This window comes from Pipra filicauda, unplaced genomic scaffold (assembly GCF_003945595.2).
Source record: "Pipra filicauda isolate LSUMZ 115617 unplaced genomic scaffold, ASM394559v2 scaffold105_size2325265_pilon, whole genome shotgun sequence".
In the NCBI taxonomy this organism is placed as follows: domain Eukaryota; kingdom Metazoa; phylum Chordata; class Aves; order Passeriformes; family Pipridae; genus Pipra; species Pipra filicauda.
This window is the reverse complement of record NW_024103496.1, coordinates 411,080-417,649: the sequence shown is the minus strand read 5'-3', so window position 1 is coordinate 417,649 and position 6,570 is coordinate 411,080. Positions and strand designations below refer to the sequence as shown.

Here is a 6,570-nt window from a genome sequence, read left to right as displayed (position 1 = left end):
ACCCCACCCTTTTATTTTTGCTACTATGAATACCTGCCAGGAGCCCCATGATGTATGAGGGACAGAGGTATTTGTCACTGACTATATCTCGCCTTGGTAGTGTAACAGACCTGTTCTGTTTCTTCAGGTCTATCAATGGACAAACAAGGAGTTCCAGTCATCTTTTCTATAATTGCAAGAACTATTCTGTCTATTTTTCCAGTCGTTCCAAAACGATGCGCATATCCTGCTCCTCTTTAAAGCATGGCCTTTCAATGTGAAGGGATCACATAGGTGTAGGAATTGTTGGACAATTCAATGCTTTCCTGATTTTTTTAGTATTCATAAGGTATTGATCCACTATAAAATGACTTCAAATTATTTTCAGCTTTTTTTGTTTGTGTTCTTACACAGGATCTAAATGCTTACATCACCTTGATGCACTGAATTGCACTGCGCTTTCCCTTTTTTCCATCTATTATGAATTTGTACATTTATTTCTCATATATCTTTTGTAGACTTAGCCTAGTGGTTTTAAACTGTGTGACTCAACTATTTTCCTTTCCATTCCCTTTAATTTAAGTGTAATAACACAACTTTTGGCAGCATCTTAGTATATGGGTCACCTGAAAATCAATACTACACTTTACCCCCAGACAGATCCACTGCCTCAGTGTCCTTTGCTCCTGTAAGACATTCTGAGCCAGGTCATATGCTCTGCATATGCCATGTGTGCCTTCCTGAAACTTCCAACTCCTTCCAAAGTGATATCACCTTTTTCAGTTCCTGGATCTTTTCCAGTTGTTCAGGCATCACACTTTGTCACAGTGTACAAGTGATACAGACTGTTCCTCTCCTAAGTCTCAAACATGACCTGATGCCTTCTCTAGGGCTCAAGCTCTCAAATACACTTTCTTCAGTCCTAGTGCAGTTAAAAGTTGTTCTGAAAGAAACTTCTTCTTCTCCTCTCTTTTTGTTTTTAGAAATCACCTCTATGTTTTATGTTTTCTATGACTTTTCCTTCTTAGTGTGTTTTCCTAATTAGTTTCCAGTAAGTCTCCCAAAGGCAAGATTGTGTAACATTTTTTTTATTTGTTTTCCTCTTTAATGGCAGATATTGATTGCAAGTCTGGAGTGCTATATTATTTAAATCCCTTTCAATTCATTTTTCAAACTTATAAAATATCAGTGCTAGTGGGACTGTATTAGACCCTTTCTCTTATCTGGACTATGATCCAGTCCAAAGATCTCTTGATGCTCAAGTCTTCTGTTTGGAGTTATGTCCCATTCCAAATAGATATGTAATGTCAAAAAATTTGCATCCTCACAGCAGCTTATCCCTTAAAGACTCATTTCTCAATACATATCCATCGCAGACTCTGGCTCCGCAGGATAGCTCTCGCTACCAAGAATACCTAGAGAATCTCGGAGATCAGGTACTTTCAAGCATCCCCATGCCAAATTCCATTCATTCCAATGTGACATTCCTATTGTCCCTACTCACAGGTAAAATGGCATAGGAGAGCCCTGACAAAAAAAAGCAGCTCTCCTTCCAGGCAAGCATTTGCTGTTGTGCTTCTACAACATTCTTGGCTTCTGCAATTCTAGGGTTAGGCTTCCAAGAATTGAGAAAGGCAGCCAAACCTTAGGTCTGGCCAGTAGCCAAGGGGCAAGTCAGTGCCAGCATGGCAAAAGCAACCACAGCTTCACCTCAGCTGTAAATACAAGGTCTGGGACTTTCCCTGAGACTTTGACGGGAAGTTCTTTCAAGTTGCGCACAGAAAAGGCTTGCGACATCCCCTCATCTGTTTCTCCCCTGTGCACTCACCCCGGCTTCCACTAGATAAACACCAGACGGGCTGCCAGGGTTTCTGCACTCTTCTCTGCAGCTCCTGAGGTCTCTCTTGGTCCAGCACATACAGCATCTCAGCAGCTCGGAAAGCACTGGCTTGCTTAGGGGGACTGCATCAGGTTGAGTGCACAGGTGAGTTTTACATAAATGAGACACAAGTTTCTCTCATTTCTGCAGGTGGGAACTGGGAACAAAACAGCTAAACTGTTGACCTGGGAAGCTTAGGTGGGCTCAAACTTAAATTTTTAAGTCTTCTGATGAAATTTTACCGCAGTGTTTCTCCCTAGTAGACAAAAAACCCACAGATCTAGGCCATGTCTGCTGGTATTTTATTGACATTATACAACCTATTTGTAACTAAGAGCTGATGTATGGGAGCACTGAGACAGGAAAGTATTTTTATCTGTAAATTTAGGACAAACCAGAGCTTCATATTTGTCAACTAGTATTCAGAGAGCTTACATATCAGATAACAAGTTTATTTAATCTGCCAGAGGCATTTGCTATAGTTAAAGAAGTCAAGAAAGCTTCTGCAAATAAGGGTTGGTCAGTGGGCTTTAAATGATGGATCTAGAAAGCGGATTTCCTTTCCTAAGCCAGAGCCAAAATATTGGCTTGAATTTTAGTAGGAATTGCAGGGTGTTGATTTTCCCCAAATTGTAAGTTATAACTAATGAAAGTTGGAACTAACGATTCTTTTCACTTCTGGATTTATATGTGGATTTCAAGTTTTCTCATCCCATTCAAGCAGCATACCAATTTTAATCCTCTTTAATATTTTATAAGTAAGGGGCTTCAATGCTGCAGAAAGAAATGGATTTTTCTTAAATATTGTCTTATATCAGCTCCACATTATTAATTCAGAGAACATTTGCAGCTGTCAGAACTGTTCTTCAACTTTGATATAGGAAAATTTCATATCCCCTCTAAATTTGCAACACAAACTGTCACTCAGACGAAAGGCCAATTTTTTCAAGTCTGTTGAGACTTCATAAAATGATGCAATTAGTGGAAGATGTAAATCTTTTTTTAGATGTGGCCTTTCTGAAGCTCCTGGATTTGTTAATAGCAATGATTTAGACTAGCATGAAGTAGCACTGAACTTCATACCAAAACATTGCAACAGCCATTGAGAAATCAAGCATCCCTGTACTTTCTTCCTCCATATTGGAATTTTCTTATACAAATATATTAGGCACTTTTCATATTTGTGCATTTTTAGGCAGATGACATGTTTTTAATTTACTTCTTTTAGTTACAGGCAGAAATGATGACCACATAAGGGGTCTACATCGTGCTCAGAAATTATTCACAAAGTGTGTAACCTACATTAGTGTTTTATTTCTGAGCAGAAGTTCACTTGGGAATTATTCTGCTGCCCTTCACCAGATATTCTGCCATGTTTCACATGAAGAGCAGTTGGAGACATGCAACCTCAGCTGCTCATGGATGAAACAAAACAATCTCACAGCTAATTGCAATTAAGCTCACAGGACCAGACCAGAGCTAGTCCAAAGTAAAAACCTCATCAGCGTGGGTGTTGAGTGCTCAGGTTCCTCCATATAAACGCAGACCCTCAAAAACACAGACAGCAACTAAGGCTTTCAGGGAGGGTAATTAAAATCTACATATTTTAAAGCCTCTTTCACTGCTTCCCCATCTATTTTTATTAAAAGCTGTTTATTTGGCAACTTCAATATTTAAGCTAACCATTTCTCCCATTCTGATCTTAGTTGCTGGAACTGCAATTTTTTCAACATTTTATTTTCTGTGGCACATTTTAGAGATGTTGGCATTTTGACTTCATTTTTATTCTATTTAGATTTTAATGTATATTGACTTTGCTGTTTGAAAGCTTTTTTTTGGGGGGTGAAGAAAAGGTAGGTACACATATTTAAATGTCACATTTACATGCCTATTCCAATCCAAACGCGTAGGGTCTTTTTGTCCCTGCATGCTCTAAAGCAAAAACCCCGGAGTCTTTTTTCCCTCTTTTGACATCACTGTTTAGAACCATATACTCTCTTGTTTTTCAAGATTTCTTCAACATGTACTCCCTTTAATGAGAACACTGAACAATGTAAGAGACAGTAAATTCACTTACTTGGTGTTGTAGGCAGGGCTGTGACAAAGGGGTGCACTCTGGAATGTCCTTGTGAGCTCTTCCTGGGCTGCTGCTGACAGCTCTCCTACCTGCTGCAGCAGTTTGGGCAGGGTGCTCAGTATGTGGTGGGTAGTGGGTGGCAGGTCAGGTAAGCACTGGTTATACTGCTGCTTCTTGGACAGAGGAGGAGTAGGAACAGCTGCTGGCAAAGACTTTAATTAGAGGACTGACAAAGCTGCTTCCCAATTTCATAGTGACTACTGAGTACAGCCCTGGACACACAATTGCAATGGTGACTTTTTGGTTTTTTAACTTTACTAAATTGCTGAGGTGACTTCTGGTGGGGTTACAGGAGAAATGCTCTAACTTCGGTGGTGGCAGTATACTGAAACACAGGTTCAGGCCACCCAGCTTGGAACTGCTCTTCTCATGCTTGGCTGAGCTGCCTTGTGTGTTGCGCTGGCAGAGCGACGTAGATCACCCTGGGTCAGGAGAAAGGCTAGGTCTAACCTTGCACTGGGAGATGCAGTTCCCATGACTTGCTTAGGAAAACATGAAGTTAAGATTAAATCAGGAGTGAGGACAGGTTCTTAGTTCTGGATGATTTCCCTCCATGTGCTTTTCTCAAGTGGAACAGCCTCACCAGGACTAATCAGAATGTGCAGAAAAAACATTCTCATAAATGGCATGATATCCCTAAAAAATAAGAACATTACTAAATTTCATTTGAATCCTACAACTCGAACTGCACCAGAGCCTCATAAAACTTGGCAGTTCAAAGGTGTTTAATTATAATAATCTCCTACAAACTACTTGATCAATACTGGAATGGCTCAACCACCCAATTCAGAGAAGTTACACCTGAGGAGTTACACCTGAGCATCTGGTGATTGGGATCAAAGTGTTTTACTGCTGCCTGTCACCAATCCTTTAGTGTTAGCACCATGTGAGCAATTTTCTGGAGGCATCTAAATAAACAAGCCTTAAGAGCTAAGAAATGTAGTGGAGAGGTTGATTGCCAAAGAGCAAAACACTTTCTGGCATCATTAGAGCACAGGAATGTTTGACAAAGGATTGCTCTGGGTGGTCCCATGCTATGATGACTGTGAGAGCAGGAAATGTGTAAAAAGAACACGAGTACTCAGAACAAGTGGATAATTATGCAATAATAGTAATAGCATAAAATGGTAATCAAATAAAAGACAATGGGTTTATTCAGAAAACTCAGTTCCTCACTTTGTATTGCATTTCCTTGCTAGAAATGCAAGAGAGGGTCACCCAGCAGGAGGGAATTATTTTGTCCAATTAGGCAATTACAAAAGCAGCATGACACTGTGTTTTGTACCTCCTGGCACCCTCTTCTTTGCTCTTCAGCTAAGTTTAGTTTTCATTTGCCTCTGCTCTACATCATGTCCCAAATACCCACGTTTTACTTCACTCCTTTCTTGCTTATTGCATGGTCTCGATGTGCAGAACCAAGAGGGTGACTTCTGCCTTGATCTCATGTATTTCACAGAGGTAGGAACAAGAGAGAGGCAGTGACTGAGGCCCAGGAGAAAGCAGAAGACAAAAACTAGGGTGATTTCCCTCCAAAGACGGCACCCTCTGCATAAGAGCATGCAGGTAGCAGGGATCTGTAAGAGATCTTGCGTAAGGTTTCCTGTGCCCCTGTGCAGTGAGCCATGGCACAGGATAACACTGGCTGCCCTGGGCTGTACTGCAAGCAATTCGGTGGCAACTGTGCCCCAAGAGCAGTGCCTCACAGGCAGTGCCCTGGCAGACAGGTGTCATTTATATCACCACCATCTTGGCTGGGAGCCAAGGTAATGTCCCACTGCTGTGCACATCCATCCCTGCTTACCAGGTGAGGAAATCAGCAGCAGCAGCTCAGGAATCTGCAAAATCCGGGCTGAATTCACAGGGAGCTTTGATTAGAATAAAAAAACCAAAGTAGATCTTTCATGCTGCCCTGAACAGCTCTGTAATTTTTTTACTAATGCCATTACTGTTTTATTTTGGGTTTTTTTTTATTTTAAAAACATGTTTCTAAATTCAGGCTTCTCAGCAATTTTCAAAGCCTATAGGTTAAGGTTATTGCTTGAAGCATCTTGAAATCATTGGCTCAGTAAGGAGAACTTCTCCCATCTTGCGAAAGAATTAGTTTGTAAAAGATTGCCTGATAAGAATTTTACCTTGTTGAAAAATGCAACAGCACTTAAAACTGTTTTTTTTCTTGTGGTTTTTTTTTTTCTTTTTTTTCTTGGTTTTTTTTTTTTTTTTGGTGAGGAACATAATTTCATCTGAAAATATCAGTATTCATTCTGCCCTGAAGGCAGGCATGTCTTTGCAGATGTCACTTGCCTTTACTCAAGTGGGAGAGGAAAATGTTCAAGTCCACATAAAGGAAACCAAAAGGAGCAAGTAAACACATTTAATATACTTCACATTAAGTGAGTAAGGGAGCTGACAAAGTTATCTACAGTCTTGGATTGTCATTCAATCGTATCTCTTTAAATGTATTTTAGCATATAAACTAGTGTAAGCAAGAACCAGGTTAATGAACTTTCTGTAAAATCTGATTGGCCCCATTCAAGACATGTTGTGAACACACATTAATTTGTTTTGGCATGAAAAC

At 40.2% G+C, this 6,570-nt stretch overlaps 1 long non-coding RNA gene across 1 annotated transcript in view; it reads right to left on the bottom strand.

Moving 5' to 3' along the window:
* Positions 1-4,217: 4,217 nt before the first annotated feature.
* The window catches only part of LOC113991401, a 38,177-nt gene continuing 35,824 nt past the window's right edge, over positions 4,218-6,570 (bottom strand). Inside the window, exon 4 of the long non-coding RNA XR_005562972.1 lies at positions 4,218-4,631. This is a non-coding gene — a long non-coding RNA (uncharacterized LOC113991401). The remainder of the gene's footprint in view (positions 4,632-6,570) is intronic.